The following is a 17,811-nucleotide window of genomic DNA, read 5'->3' as shown; positions in this document are numbered from 1 at the left end:
ATGATAGGCCACTCCTCTAATCTAGAACGTAGTGAAAGAAACCCCACTAGTCTACACAACACCAATAGTACGGAGGAAACGATGGCACTCTTCAAGAAAACCATGGGCATCCTCTGACGCCAAGCCATTGAAAGTAGGAGGGTGGTACTTCTTGTACTTCTCGAGCCTGAGCTGCTCCGCCTCAGAAGCTGCTGCCCTAACCTCGGGCTGAACTGGAGCTACCGACTACATCGGTAATATCTCTGGAACCTGGTCGACCTGAACCCGCTACTCTGGGGCACCGGTAACGGGAGTCTGTGCTGCTCCCCCGGCCTGAGATATGGCAGGAGCACGTGGTATCAATCCCACCTAAGCCAAGGTGCTGAACATGCTCAGAAACTAGGCAAGAGTCTCCTGGAGGGCTGGTGCAGTAACAAGCATCTCAAGTGTCTGCCCTCCAACTGGAGCTACTGGTGGCTCCTCTGTAGCAGCTCGTGCGGGTGCTCTGGCTGCACCATGTGGATGTCCTCGGCCTCTACCCCGGCCCCGGCCTCTCACGGCTCTAGCAGGGGGCGCGAGTGTCTAATCATCCGATCCATCTGTACGTGTCCTCACCATCTGTGAGAGAATAGAAAGACAGAAGTTTAGAGTCCGAAGTCAAAATCTCGCACGATAAGGAATCAAATAAAGTGAAACCTTTCCTAACAAATCTATAGCCTCCAGAAGATAAGTACAGACGTCTCCGTACCGATCTGCAAGACTTTACTAAACCTGCTTGTAACTCATAACACCTATGAACCTAGTGCTCTGATACCAACTTGTCACGATCCCAATTTACCCTCCGTAAGATATCGTGATGGCACCTAGTCTCTAAGACTAGGTAAACCTAACAAATTTATAGAATAATATAATATAGAATTGAAGCCCAATTCTCAACACATGAAATAAATATACAACTGTAAATCAATAATTACAACTCCCAAAACCTGGTGGAAATAAGTCACAAGCTTCTAAGAGAAATTCTAAGTGTCTCTATACATCAAAATCTAAAGAGAATAAGGGAATTAACATAAAAAGTATAAATGGGGACTCAGAGGTCTGCGGACACTAGCAGATATACCATGAAGTCTCCACATGCGGTCCAACTCACTGGTATCTGGTATGGTAGAAAGAACCTGGATCTGTATAAAATGATGTGCAGAGTGTAGTATGAGTACACTACAACGGTACCCAGTAAGTGCCAAGCCTAACCTCGGTAGAGTAGTGACGAGGGTAGGTCAGGGCCCTACTAATTTAAAAGATAAGCAAGGTAGAAGGTATAATAATATTTAAAATGACTGAGAATTTAAACAATGAGAAGTTTCAGAAAATATCAGCACAGTAAATAGAGGTAAAAAATAGGGGCGCTTATGAGGTACCACCTCGTAGTCCCAAATATAAATATGCAAGACATGGGGGATCTCCCGAGGTATCACCTCGTAGTCCCAAAGTAAATATGCAAGACAGGGGGATCTCCCGAGGAACAGCCTCATAGTCCCAAACTATCCAACTCATATGCGCGCCACCACTGATAGGCCGCTCCTCTAAGCTGGAATGTAGTGAAAGAAACCCCACTAGTCTCCACAACACCCATAGTACGGAGGATACAATGACACTCCTCAAGAAAACCCTGGGCATTCCTTGACGCCAAGCCACTGAAAGTAGGAGGGTGGTACTTCTTGTACCTCTTGAGCCTGAGCTGCTCCGCCTCAGAAGTTGCTGCCCTAACCTTGGGCTGAACTGGAGCTACCGGCTGCATCGGTATGATCTCTGGAACCTGGTCAACCTGAACCCGCTACTCTGGGGCACCGGCAACAGGAGTCTATGCTCCTCCCCCGACCTGATATATGGCAGGAGCACGTGGTATCAATCCCGCCTGAGCCAAGGTGCTGAACATGCTCAGAAACTGGGCAAGAGTCTCTTGGAGGACTGGTGCAGTAACAGGCGTCTCAGGTGTCTGCCCTCCAACTGGAGCTACTGGTATGATCCTCTATAGCATCTCGTGCGGGTGCTCTGGCTGCACCATGTGGATGTCCTCGGTCTCTACCCCGGCCCCGGCCTCTCACGGCTCTAGCAGGGGGCGCGAGTGTCTGATTATCCGATCAAGAGGTATGTGTACTCACCATCTGTGAGAGAATAGAAAGACAGAAGTTTAGAGTCCGAAGTCAAAATCTTGCACGATAAGGAATCAAAGAAAGTGAAACTTTTCCTAACAGATCCATAGCCTCCAGAAGATAAGTACAGACGTCTCCGTACCGATCCACGAGACTTTACTAAACCTGCTTGTAACTCATAACACCTATGAACCTAGTGCTCTGATACCAACTTGTCACGATCCCAATTCACTCTCCGTAGGATGTCGTGATGGCACCTAGTCTCTAAGATTAGGTAAACCTAACAAATTTACAGAATAACGTAATATAGAATTGAAGCCCAATTCTTAACACATGAAATAAATATACAACTGTAAATCAATAATTACAACTCCCAAAACCTAGTGGAAATAAGTCACAAGCTTCTAAGAGAAATTCTAAGTGTCTTTATACATCAAAATCTAAAGAGAATAAAGGAATCAACATAATAAGGATAGAAGAGGACTCCGAGGTCTGCAGACGCTAGCAGATATACCTTGAAGTCTCCACGTGCGGTCCAACTCACTGGTATCTGGTATGGTAGGAAGAACCCGGATCTGCATAAAAAGATGTGCAGAGTGTAGTATGAGTACACCACAACGGTACCCAGTAAGTGCCAAGCCTAACCTCGGTAGAGTAGTGACAAGGTCAGGTCAAGGCCCTACTGGTTTAAAAGATAAGCAAGGTAGAAGATATAATAATATTTGAAATGACTGAGAATTTAAACAATGAGAAGTTTCAGAAAATATCAGCACAGTAAATAGAGGTAAACAATATGGGCACTTCCGAGGTACCGCCTCGTAGTCCCAAATGTAAATATGCACGACATGGAGGATCTCCCGAGGTATCGCCTCGTAGTCCCAAAGTAAATATGCAAGACAGGGGGATCTCCCGAGGTATCGCCTCATAGTCCCAAAGTAAATATACAAGACATGGGGGATCTCCCGAGGAACCGCCTCGTAGTCCCAAAGTAAATATGCAAGACAGAGGGATCTCCCGAGGAACCGCCTCGTAGTTCCAAAGTAAATATGTAAGACAAGGGGGGATCTCCCAAGGAACCGCCTCGTAGTCCCAAAGTAAATATGTAGCAGATAACCGAACCGAAGGAATAATGAATTTACAGCAAGAAATCTTACAGTTAAAGATTTAATTCAAATCAAGGGAAAACAGGTAATTCAACTAAGCATGTTGCACAAATTGCAAGTAAGAGTTAAGGCACGTAGATATGCGATACTAGACTAATCATGATCACTACATATGCTAAGGCAACTTAGTTGAGGAATTTAAAAGAAGACAACTCAGCAAGAACCAAAATTTCCACAATTAGCCTGTGTACGCACTCGTTACCTCGCGTACACGGCGCTCACATATCACAAATTGTTACAACAATACCAAATCCTAAGGGGATTTCCCCCACACAAGGTTAGACAAGTCACTTACCTCAAATCTCGCTCAATCAATCGATAAGGATGTCTTTCCCTCGATTTTCCAACTTCGAATGCCCCAAATCTAGCCAAAAGCAATTACATATCATGAATACAACTACAAGAAATTAATTTAAATCATAAATCTACGACTTAAGCAAAGAATCGAAAAATCGCCCCAAAAGGTCGACTCCGGCCCACGTCTCGGAATCGGGTAAAAGTCATAAAATACGAACACCCATTCGATATCGAGTTCACCCATACCAAAATTACCAAAATCTAACATGAAGTCGCCACTCAAATCCCCAAATTTAACTTTCCACATCCCTAGCCTCCAACTCCTAAATTTCACCTTAAATACACACTAACTAGGTGGAAAATATCAATGGGGAAACAAGATTATTGATAAAAAAATAAACACAATGGACTTAACTCAAGAAATCCCCCGAAAATACTCTCAAGAATCGCCAAACCCGAGCTCAAAATGTTTGAAATGAAGCCAAAATCACGAACCCTTATATTTAACTTTATGTCTAGCACTTCCGCTTCTGCGAAAACTTAGCCGCTTCTGCGGCGTCGCTGAAGCGACAACTTACTCGCTTCTGCAGTTTCTTTCGCTCCTGCGGTCTCCTCTTCGGCACCTGCGAAACTTCCACTCCTGCGGTCCTAAATCCGCTTCTGCGGACTCTCTTCTGCAAGATGAAGGTCGCTTCTGCGGAGCCCCCCATGCCAGGTCCCTTCCGGTTCTGCGCTGCCTCCTTCGCATCTGCGATCTCGTAGATGCGGAACTTCCCTCGCATTTGTGACCTCTACCCACACTGCTCCAGCCCGCTTCTGCGATCAACATGCCGCTTCTGCAGGCTCTCACCTGCGGTCAATCTTGCGCATGTGCGATTACACTAGAGCTGGTGCCTTCAGCCATTCTCATAAGTCCAAATTTGATCTGTAACCCATCTGGAATCCACCCGAGGCCCCCGGGATCTCAACCAAACTTACCAACAAGTCCTAAAATATCATACAGACTTAGTCGAGCCTTTAGATAATATCAAACAATGCTAAAAATATGAATTGTACATCGATTCAAGCCTAATGAACTTCAAAACTTTAAACTTCTACATCCGACGCCGAAACCTATCAAATCAAGTCCGATTGACCTCAAATTTTGCACACAAGTCATAATTGACTTTACGGACCTACTCCAACTTTTAGAATCAGAATTCGACCCCGATATCAAAAAGTCCACTCCCGGTCAAACTTCCCAAAAATCATCCAATTTTTGAATTTTCGCCAATAGACGCTAAAATGACCTACGGGCCTCGAATTCAACCTCCGAACACGCTCCTAAGACCAAAATCACCCTACGGAGCTATTGGAACTGTCAAAACTCAATTCTGGATCCGTCTTCACACAATTTAAATTACGGTCGATTCCTACTATTTAAACTTCCATTTTAAGGACTATGTGTCCCATTTCACTCCGAAACCAAAATAAATCCTCCCGGCAAGTTACGTAACCACAAAATGCAATAGAGGGAGCAATAAATAAGGATTCAGGGCTAACACTCTCAAAACGACCGGGCGGGCCGTTATAATACACTCGCAACATTACACAAAAGAATATATGTAGAAGCCGTTTAACAATGCATCAATTGGTGACCGCCTCCTCTCCTTTCTTTCCTGTGTGTGAGGAGACAAACTCAAAGGAAAAGAAAAGAATAGTGTAAATAGTTTGGAAAAGAAAGTGAGTTGTCTCTGTCCATTCTTGAATCATAGGAGTATAGCAAAACATTTGTGGAGTTCCATACTTGATATGGTGATCTCTTCTGATGGCGAATAGAATGGTGATTTGTATGAAGTTGTTCACTGATTTTTGTTCCTCTTATATAAGTGATTTTATCGGTCATTTAAATTTAACTGCTCTTAATGAGGAAGAGGTTGAACAAACAAAATATCATAGATGTGAATTGTGTCTCCATTTTGGTGACTACGATGGCTTTAAGGTAGTGATTTTTTTATTATGGTGGTGGGATTTGTATGAGGTTGAAAGAGACGGTGGGTTTGGACTTTGGAGGACAATCGACTAAATATTACTAGTAGTATATTTTTTTGGACTATCAATTAAAACCGTAAAGATTTGGCTATGCGGGTGTTATAATTTTATCCCACCTGTAAGTCATGTAACTTTTTTGAAATACCATAAGAAGATTAATCTTATTTGGTTCCACGTGTAGAAGGGGGATTGTTATGTGCATTAAGAAAGATTTAGTACTAGAAGAGTTGTTGATTGAATAGTAATTATAAATCTTATTAGTCTTTTTATTCAATGTCATATTACGATATCAAGTATACTTATTTCTAGGGTGATTTTATGTAAAATAGCTAATACTATAGTTGAGATAGCTAGTAAGTTGTGCAACAGGGTACAAGGATTGAAATTAATCCAGATCTCAACCACCGAGATTATTTGGTCAACCAAATATCTAATCAGTATATTTTTTAAAATATAGAGTAACTAAGTAAATAATTGTTTAGTAACTAAGATATTATCACATTCAAATGCCCGATCCTTAATTTCAACGGTGTGAGTGTGACTGTTAGTTTTAACTTGAGCTTTGTATTTCTGTTCATTTTATTTATTTAATTTTTTGAAATATGGTCCACTAGACTGATGGGAAAATTAAACCAATCATGGGCTATATTTGGTTGGTTGTTGATCCTTCACTCGAAAATCAAACCAAAACAAATAAACAATCCCAAGATCGATTACTCATCAATCTCCATATCCCGAATCCAATTGACCCTTACATTGGTCACTTAACATTGGGGCATTAAACTCAAAGTTTTTCAATTTTTCAGGCATGGTCATTGAGATGTACAAAGGGTGTATGGAATAAGAAAATAATTTGAAATGAAATAACAAAAGATTTGCTAAACAAGTTTTTATCATCTTCGTTTAGGAGCTCTTAGGGTTGAATTGGATTTTACAGCATGATTTTCTTAGGCTTGACTTTTTCTGCTTTTTGTTCACACTGTTAAATTTCTATATTGGAGTAATAGATAGAGAAACATGTAACTTTTTGTTAACAAAAAATCCACTTTATAAAAGAAAAAAAAGCCAAAAGATTGGGCGGCTAACCTTTGTCTTAGTAGTAAGATTTTCTTCTTTTTCTTCCCTTCATTTTTGTATATGGGTAAAATCGAGGGTAACATATACCCCGACTTCCCGGTAGGTCAAACGAAGCGAAGACATGAGTACATGGGATTAGAATCGAAGTCGGAGCATTTCGTACTAAGGTCTGAACGGCGTGGTCGCCACCGGACTGGATAAAACAATACTTTTCGATCCCGGAACGAGCTCCGAGACCTCGGAAAACACGACAACAGCTACACACGACTAATAGAGGGTCGTGATATCCGCATCCCACCAGATATCATAGCACGGATCTCGCCCGACATCGTCAGCAAATTTGTAATTGACTAGAAATGAGAATTTTTACCTTTTTTTAGAATTGTACTAGGTTTGAAACTCTCTTACTATATAAAAGAGAAACTTTTTTATTCAATACACATTGTAACACGCATATCAAAACAATACAAATTTATTTTTACTGCTCTCTAGCTATAGCAAAGTTGTTACTTTATTGTTAGTTGTTCATTCTCTATTGGCTCTGAACCGAGGGTCCGATCGAGGGCAAAATTATTGTCCAACCCAAGTTCAAGTTGGGCCATAACATTACAACTGGTTGATTATTCGTTTTATCTTTCATTCATTTATCTAATATCCTTAATTACTTGTATTGAATCAATCTACATATCCTTAAAATCACTTATAAATCTAATTGTTATCTGTTTTAAAGATAAACAACTTTAGTTTACATTTTTCATTTGAATCCAATTCCTTAACAATTTTAATTTTAGTCAAATTATACGGCTCGAAAGAGAATCTTTCAAACGGAAGAAACCAAACGATGGCACGAGGGCTGCTTTTAATAAGTTGATTTGATCTCACATTAAACAATTAGGAAATGTACTTTTATTCTATAGTTCTATGATATTTTTAAGCGGAAGAAAAGGGATATTAAGCACTGAGGCCATTGACAAGTTTTTAAATTAAAGATATGTGATTAGATCAAGAAAAGTACACTTATGCTGAAAGTTGGTCGCCTATTAGATCTAAACAATTATATGACGAACCATCGTTAGATCTATCATAAAAAATATCACACCCATGGGCGGCTTAATACATTAGGGCCTAAAGCCAAACATTATTTAGAGGCTTTAAATCTTTTTTTATATTTAAGAATTATATATATTTTTTATGTAAAATCTATTTTTCTAACTTGTTTGAGATTGGTAAATAATTTTTTTTTATAATCAATTTCTTCTAATAATTCTTTATCAATTAACAATACAGTCAATCTATTTAATCTTTTTATGTGACATTGTTTAAAAAGCTCCATGTTGAGATTGTATTAACGTTTCAATCCATGTTTCTCTTCTTTTTAATTGTACGATTAATTAATCTCATTGATATTTTTTAGTTGACAAATTTAAAGTCTAAGGTAATATATAATATAAAAATAATACTTATATTAGGTAAAAATAACAAATGTCAGATTAAAGGAAAAAGCTAATAGACAATGAAAACATTAATAAAGCATGATTCTAGAAGCTGAATTACTTGATATTAAAAGAAAATTTTATTGCTCTAATGCTTAAAAACTTGAGAAAGAAGGAAAAAGTATGTGCAATTTAATCTATTTAATGTTCTTTGTGTTATTTTCGAGAGAATAGGCAGTTTAATATGAAAAATAAAAGAATGTGCATAGTATAAATTAAAGAGATTGGAGAAAAAAGAAAACTATATTGATAACAAAAAGTAAATTACTAAATGATTACTATTTAATAACTTTTTACATAAAAATCTTATATTTTTAATTTTAAAACATTAATTATTTTTTTCAAAAACTAATTATAAAATTCACTATTGAAAAATGAGGCCTCGCTAATTTGGGGGCCTAAGGCCATTGCCTTAGTGGCTTTGGCCTTGAGCCGGCCCTGATCACACCTATTAGGAAATTTAGTTAATTAAATATTAAGAGATTTTTACCTTCCTATACTACATATGAAACTTTATTACCCTCCCTAATCAAGTTTTAACTTAATTACATGGCCATATACAATTTATCAATTATATACAAATTAGTTTTGAATGAGTATCCCTTTATATTAGGAATTGAATAAGGAATCAATTATTTCACATTCTTGCGCTCTCTCTCTCTCTCTCTCTCTCTCTCTCTCTCTCTCTCTCTCTCTCTCTCTCTCTCTCTCTCTCCGTCTCTCTCTCTATCTATCTATCTCTCATTCTCTGTTCTTTACCTAATTTTTTTTCCTCTAATATTCTCTACTTTTTATCCTTTCATGTTGTATATATTTTTAATGGAATTCATCACAATCGTTTTACTATAGAGTTTTAACTTAGCAATTTCTTTTCATGTTGCACAATTGGTGTTCAAATTAAAATTGTTAATTAATAAATTTTGAAGGTGTTTGACTCTTCACCATTGACAGCCATTAAAAAGTTTAAAGCTTTGAATTCGAATTTGAGTTTTCAAAAACCATTATTTGTTTGGATTGGGTGTTGTTGCAAACAATTAGGAATATTGTTTGGAGTTTATATCTCAATTTTGAGGGTGTTTGGTGAAGATTAGACTTGATTTTGGCTGAATTTCAGATTGAAACTCGAAGAAGAACACATGACATACAATATACTTACGAATTATAGTAAAGTTGTATTATAATTGTATGTAAATTGTATTCTGTTGTAGTTATAGTTTTATATATATATATATATATATATATATATATATATATATATATATATCTTTTTTATTTTTTTATTTTTTTATTTGAAGGTTGTATGAAAGTTAAAAAATTATTGTATAATGTATGAATCGTTGTATAAAATTTGTATTAAAGTTATCAATACTATCCTTTTACATAAAATTATTGATAAAATTATATTAAGAGAGAAAGTTTTGATTGGAATTTTAGAGAGGAAGAAGCGCACACCACATACAAAATATATACAAATTACTTATAAAAGACATATTATATAAAATTTGTATAAAAATTATATTTAAGTTGTATGATATTGTAGTTGTATTTAACCGGGTAGAAATAATATATGAAAGTTGTAGATAAGTTGTATACCATATAATTAGTTGTATGAAATTTATTTTTACTTTGTATGTTATTGTAAATATTTAAATTTGCATTAAATTTGTATGAATTTTATTTTAATTTGTATATTGATGTACCATGCATTGTTCTTTTCTCAATTGATTTATTAAGGAAATAAAAGTAGAGAATGAATTCCAAATCGACTCATGTGCACTGATTTATATTTGTTTGAACGAAAAAAACTTGAATATTGATGGGAACATAATGATTTTGGTGGAGAAATTTTGAATTTTACATTAAAAGCGGCATCGTCGCACTTCGGAGAAACTGCGTTTTATGTGAGATTTAAATTTTGTGTGAGAAATTAACCGGGTAGCATAAATTCTTGTTGGAAATACTAATACAAAGTTGAATCCGAAGTTTGGAGGCGACTGAATTTAATTTGAAATCTGCTAAAATTTTGAATCTGCTCAATTATGCTTTAAGTTGTATGATATAATATTTAAGTTGTATGATGTTGTAGTTGCAAGATAGGCAACCTAGGTCTACTTCTCCTAATAAAATTGGACCAAAGGAAAAAGAAGTCGGGCATGAATTACGCTGAAAATTTCAGTTATAACAAGGAAGCTACTGGGATTTTGAATTGTTATGAGACCAGGTTGAACGAGGATGAATTGGGCAAAGCTATAAAGACAAGTAGTGAGTAAGGCTTAACTGTTGTGTCACGCAATATTATTCCAAGTAGAGATAAAGAGTAGAGTTACTGTTTCTAAAGTTAGTACGTAGAGTTTACCTTTGCATCTAAATGTTCATTTTAGTTTTTCTATAGCTAATTACAGGCACGAGGAGATTGGGGTTGCCAATGATAAGGAGATCTAACTAAGTAGGTGACAAAGAATAGGGAAAGAAAGGAGGAGAGAAAATAGGAAAAAGATATAACTAAATCCCCTAATTTAAGACATTAATAATAATTTATAAGTAATTCTTATTTAGAGCGGGTAATATACAAAATTGAGATAATTTTAGTAAATAAGTTTCAAATATTGTATAGAAAGAAAAAAATCCCCTAAATTAATTAAAGGAGTCATTTGATCATTTTGTCCTTTATCTCTCCTAAAACTTTTAGAAAGTTATTCAGACAATTATTAAAACAAAGACAAGTTGGGAAAACAAGAATTTAATGCTTTCTTGATTTTTTAAAATGATACTTATTTTGAACTATTTCTAAAAGGCTAAATGGACACTTAAAATGGACCCGAGGAAAATATATATTTATCTTGTTTAGTATAACATAAAATAATTAAGTTAACACACCTTAAATTAATTCATGGCAATTCAAACATTTTTCAACAATAGCAATAACATCTGTATTGTGAGAATTCATCATAAAACTGGTAGTTTTATGCTAGTTATCAGCCTACCTGATGTTTGGCTATAACTCTGTATTTTTAGTGCATTACTTACCTTACATTTTAGGTGCTTTAATGCTAAACTATACTATATTTGTGCTTAATTGAGTTTATTTTATGTGTAGGTACGTCAAAGATGAAATTGGGAGTAAAGTACAGATTTTATGTGTATCTTACATACTACAAGAATGATTCGTGATTATTTGATGACGGAAAATATTATGATGTATAATTGTGCAATGTTTGAAGACCAACCAAAAAAAGACAAAAAAACAAATTGAAAAAGAAGGGAATTATTGTGTGTGAGGTTTATGTATTATTCTGTGCATTGCATTTGATGTCTAGAACTTGCCCCGTGTGTTTGCAAAGCGAAATAGTAGTGTTGTTCAGTCTTAGAAGTGATATAGGCGTTTCTTTGTTGAGCCAGATATATATAGTTTACCCGCCTAATTGTTATGTATCGTAGTTTACCCCTTTGAGCCTGTAATCATATTTCTTTGGCAACCACATTACAAGCCTTACTCATTTGTTTGAATTAACCATCTATCTGAACCTTTTCACCTCTCATGAGCACTTGAATTGTTATGAATTTTGTAGAAGTTAGAGAGGGGTGGATGGTTTGACTTTTGAGTGGAACTAATGAAATAAGGAAAAATGTGCACTGTTTTGAAAAATAAAAGCTACTTGAAGTGAAAAGAAAAAGAATATAGTTATATTGTTGTGAAAAATATTCCTTAATAGTGGTGACTCTTGATGCAATTGTAAAGAAGTATGGAGTTAATATACATTGATGTGAAGGTGGAGTTATGGTTTGACATAAGAAATGGGTTTGAACGTTAAAGTATATGTATTAAAGTGCTTATGGAGGTATAGTCACTCGTATATCCAAATATATCCTACCTGACCCGCAACCTACATTACAACCAATTAAAGTTCTATTTTATCCTAGACTAAATGAGCTCGATTAGTAAAGTAGTACACTACGGGCAAACCTATGCTGCATCTTTTGTGGCATATGAATGTTATTTCTGAGAGTGAGTGAATTCTTCCTATCTTGAGTTCCTATGTTCTTAAATTTTTTTGTGTGTGGAACTAATCTCTTTTGTTGTGTGAGGGCACTTGATTCATGAAGGAAAGGTAATGTTATTGACCTTTATGTTAGAGTAAGTGAGTGAGTTATGAATAATGCATGGTACTTGTGAGTCAAATCTTGATGTGAATATGTTACACTCTTGTGCTTAGTTTATTTTAAAGATTCTAGGTGTGATAAGTTAGGAGAATTGTTTAAAAAGGTCGTGTCTATATAAAGTGTAGTTTGATTGCTCAAGGACGAGCAATGTTTAAGTGTGGGGTAATGATGTTTGGCTATAACTCCGTATTTTTAGTGCATTACTTACCTTACATTTTAGGTGCTTTAATGCTAAACTATATTATAGTTGTTCTTAATTGAGTTTATTTTATGTGTAGGTACGTCGAATACGAAATTGGGAGCAAAGTAGAGATTTTATATGTATCTTATATACTACAAGAATGGTTCGTGATTATTTGATGACGGAAAATATTATGATGTATAATTGTGCAATGTTTGAAGACCAACCAAAAGAAAACAAAAGAACAAATTGAAAAAGAAGAGAATTATTGATGAAGAAAGAAACAATTGCATAGGAAATGAAAAAAAAGAAACAGAAACGAGAAGATGAAAGAAGGAAAAGTTAGGCAGAAAATGAAAATTGAAACATGCAAAGAAGTCAGCGACGCGAGGCCTGTAGCGAGGGTGTTTCGGGTTTTTAAGACCTATTTTGTCTCGTATTTAGTTTTGGACTTATTATTTCGTTTGGGTCTTTTCCCTACACATATAAATAGTCATTAAATACTATTTTTAGAGGAGTTTTGCGACCGGGGGCGAGAACATCACGTGGACAACCTTTGAAGTATAAAATCATAGAGTTCTTCATCCCTTTATCTTTTCTTTGTAATTTGTCTATGCAAAATACTTGGAAAATTATTACTACGAACATGAGTGGTTAAGCATTCTAAGTTCTAGGGTTGTGGTTGACATGATTATTAACGTTTATTAATTACATCTTCGTTAATTCGGATTATCATCTTGTGGTTGTTTCTTTAATTCTAGTTTTAATTTGTGAATTGTTGTAGCTACCAATTCACCCTACTATCTATGCTATGCTTGGGAAAGCCGTATTTAGATTAGAGTAGAATTAGAGAAAGCTTGTTTCTGAACCCGTGGCTCTGGGAACGATTTCGCGGTTAGGATAGGAATATACCTAACAATCTTGCTTAATTAAATACTGTATTATATTCGTTCATGATAGACTCAATATCATAGGAATATAGGATTGATATATTATGGGAAGGCGAGTAGTATTGTGGGAACATGCTATTCATATAAACGATCCGGTTAATTAGCAACCATAGATAATCTGGATTAACGAGTATAATTATTGAACTTAATAGGATTGATAAACCAACCACAACCCTGGAATTTTCATCTCCTCTGAAGTAAAGTCTTATCATACGCATTTACATTCTTGATAAATTAGTTGTTACTTATTTAATTTCTGCAATAGTAGATTAATCGAAAAATGTCACTTTTAAATAGCCTGAACAATTAATTAATTTTAGTTTACTTAGTTAATGATCAATCTAAGTCTCTGTGGGTTCGGCATCCGACTTTCGAGTCACTTTATTAATTGACGGCCACGTATACTTGCATGTACTTGGGGAACCAACAAGTTTTTGGCGCTGTTGCCGGGGACTTAGTTATTGATTGTTTAGTTAAGTTAAGCTTTTATTCGTTATTTGTTCAAGTTTTAATTGTTAGTTTACTTTATTTGTGATAACGCAGACTCTTCTATTGAATGCGGAGGAGTAGAAGCGCAAATAATTTCCTTCCTCTTGATCCTGAAATCGAATGAACACTTCATAGAGTGAGGAGGGAAGTTGAAGCTAGAACTAGAATTGAAAGAGAGTTGGACATCATAGTTCAACCACAACCAATAGAGATGGCAGGTAATGAAGAGCGTCCGGTGATAGAGGCTGCAAGGCCCAATATGGCTCTTATGACTCAGCGATTGTAAAGCCTGATATCACGGGTCACTTTGAACTAAAACAGTACATGGTACAGCTGATTCAATCCACAGGGCAATATGCTGGCTTATCTCATGAAGACCCGCAGAGGCACATTCAGAACTTCTTGGAAATTAGAGACACTTATAATTATCCAAACGTTTCCAAGGATTATGTCAGGCTGACACTGTTTCCCTTTTCACTGATGGGGAAAGCTAAGGAATGGTTACAAAGGAGCCCGCGAACTCAATCCACAATTGGGATGATCTATCAAGGAAATTCTTAATCAAGTATTTTCCTACAAAGAAGACAAAGTCACCGAGGAGCCAGATTCTTGGGTTTCAACAACGAGATGGTGAGACTCTTCGACAAGCTTGTGAGAGATACAAGAAGCTACTCATAGACTACCCACACCATTGTCAGACTGATGAGGTGTTTGGTCACACTTTCGTTGATGGGTTGGACGAGGTATCAAAGATGAATCTTGACTCAGCATGTGAGGGTAGTTGCATGGCAATACCGTATAGTGAAATCTAGATCCTGCTAAATAATTTTACTACTAGTGATAATAACTGAAAAGGAGATGGGGAACTACGAAGAGCACTTAAACAAAAGGCGGCGGATATGATCGAGCTTGATGATTTCTCAGCAATGAGGGAAGATATAGCGAGATTAGCGAATCAGATGAATAAAATGACAATGTACCACACACAACAGATGCAACGTGTGCAATAGATGTCTACTTGCTGCGAGTTATGTGGTGAAGGTCACACAAGTGACATATGCCCCGTGAATCGTAAATCAATTTACTACGTGGGGCAACAAGCTAGAGGGCCGATGAATCAACATGCTCAATATGGTAACACAGACAATCCAAACTGGAGGAATCATCCTAACTTCTCTTGGGGTGGAAATCAGAATATTAGACCTCAAGCGAATTACAATCATCTACCTCAACCTCCACAGCAAGAAGAAAAGAGTTTGACTGACATGATGAAATAGCTCTTGATAGACAATCAACAATTGCGCACAGAGTTCAGAAATCTAGCAAGGCAATTTGGGTAGATGGCTAACAATCAGAATACTAGACCTGTTGGAGCTCTCCTAAGTGATATAGAGAAAAATTCTCAAGTCAATACAGTGACGTTAAGAAATGGGAGAGAGTTGGTAGAAGTGCCTAAGAAGAAAAAGGAGCAATCGGGGCTCTAAGAAGAAAGAGTGCCAAAACCTATAGAGGTAGATGAGAGAAACAAAATAGAGCCTGAGCAAATATTAGAGAGGGTGCCACCCCCTTTTCCTCAAAGATTGAGAAAGAATAATGATGACCACATGTTTTACAAATTCCTAGATATGCTGAAGCAAATACATTTGAACATCCCTTTGGTGGACATGCTCCGTGAGGTCCCAAAATTTGCAAAATATATTAAGGACATAGTGGCAAATAAAATGAGGTTAACTGAGTTTGAGACCGTAACACTTACTGAGGAGTGCACTTTCAGGATTCAACATAAGCTTCCACAAAAGCTTAAGGATCCGGGTAGTTTTACCATCCCCGTGAGGATTGGTGAACTTGATGTGGGTAGAGCCTTGTGTGATTTGGGTGTAAGTATCAATCTGATGCCATTGTCAGTGTCCAAACAATTGGGCTTAGGAGCTTCGAGACCTACCACGGTGATACTACAGTTAGCTGATAGATCTTATGTTTATCCAGAGGGGTTAATTGAGGACGTCCTGCTACAGATTGGGAAGTTTATTTTTCCTGCAGATTTTATCATCCTAGATTACGTGGCTGATGAGTTAGTTCCTATCATCTTGGGACGACCTCTTTTGTCCACTGGAGATGCAATTATCAAAGTTCGAGAAATTAAGATGACCCTGAGGGTGGATAATGAAGAAGCAGTATTCAATGTATATCGAGTCATTCAGTTGCCTCGTCATTACGAGGACCTGACCATGATTTTGGTGGTGGAGGTAAATGAACTAGCCGTAGAGCCAAGGGCGTTTAAAGAAGGTGCACTAGAAAAGGCATTGACGTTGTTCAATCACTTGAAACTTGAAGAAGAGGTTGAGGAGATGTTGCATATTCTGGATGCATCGTGTGAATACATAAGAGAAAGAACCCAATTTGAGCCTCTGAATAGGCCAATCGGCTCGCCTCCTAAACCCTCAGTTGAGGAGGCCCCAAAATTGGAACTTAAACCCTTACCATCTCATTTTCATTATGCATATTTAGGAAATTCTAACACTTTACATGTGATTGTTTCTTCTTATTTGTCTGAATTGTAGGAAGAAAAGCTCTTAAGGGTGCTGAGGGAGCACAAGCATGCCATTGGTTGGACAATGTCTGGCATAAAAGGTATTAGCCCTCCATTCTGCATGCACAAAATACTCATGAAAGAGGGATACAAGCCTAGCGTGGAGCATCAATGCCGCCTCAATCCAATCATGAAAGAGGTGGTAAGAAAAGAAGTAATTAAGTGGCTCAATGTAGGTATAGTATTTCCTATCTCCGATAGCAAGTGGGTAAGCCCTGTTCAACGTGCACCTAAAAAGGGGTATGCCTGTTGTAGTAAATGAACAAAATGAATTAATCCCAACTAGGACTGTGACTGGTTGGCGAATATGCATAGACTATAGAAAGTTGAATAATACTACACGAAAAGATCACTTCCCTCTCCCCATCATTGATCAAATACTTGACAAGTTAGCCGGACAAGAATACTATTGTTTCTTTGACGGCTATTCGGGGTATAATCAGATTGCTATTGCCCCGGAAGATCAAGAAAAGACCACTTTTACATGCCCTTATGGCACTTATGCATTTAAGAGAATGCCATTAGAGTTGTGTAATGCACCTGCGAATTTTCAAAGGTGCATGGTGGCTATTTTCACCGATATGGTCTAAAGTGCTTGCCAGGTGCGAGGAGACTAATCTGGTACTGAATTAGGAAAAGTACCATTTTATGGTTCGTGAAGGTATAGTGCTGGGACATAAGGTGTCCTAAGATGGACTGGAAGTTGATAAGGCTAAGGTGGAAGCAATTGAAAAGTTGCCACCACCGATTTCAGTAAAAGGAGTTAGGAGTTTTCTGGGACATGTAGGTTTTCATCGCCGATTTATAAAGTATTTCTCAAAAATTTCCTCTCCTTTGTGCAGGTTGTTAGAGAGGGATGTGTCATTTAAGTTTGACGGTACTTTTCTGAAAGCATTCGAGGAGCTGAAAAAGAAGTTAGTAAGTGTACCAATTATAGTGGCTTCTGACTGGAACGAGCCATTTAAACTGATGTGTGACGCCAGTGATGGTGCAATTGGGGCCGTATTGGGCCAGATGAGGAGCAAAATATTTCACTCCATTTACTATGCAAGCAAGACTCTCACTCCCGCTCAAATAAATTATACTGTGATAGAAAAGGTGTTGCTTGCTGTAGTATGGGCGTTCGATAAATTTCGGGCCTATTTGGTTGGCACCAAAGTCATCGTCTACATAGACCATGCAACCATTAGGTATTTGTTTGAAAATAAAGATGCTAAACCAAGGCTAATCTATTGGGTTTTACTCTT

Source organism: Nicotiana tomentosiformis, chromosome 7, assembly GCF_000390325.3.
Source record: "Nicotiana tomentosiformis chromosome 7, ASM39032v3, whole genome shotgun sequence".
Taxonomy (NCBI): Eukaryota; Viridiplantae; Streptophyta; class Magnoliopsida; order Solanales; family Solanaceae; genus Nicotiana; species Nicotiana tomentosiformis.
This window is presented reverse-complemented; position numbering follows the sequence as displayed.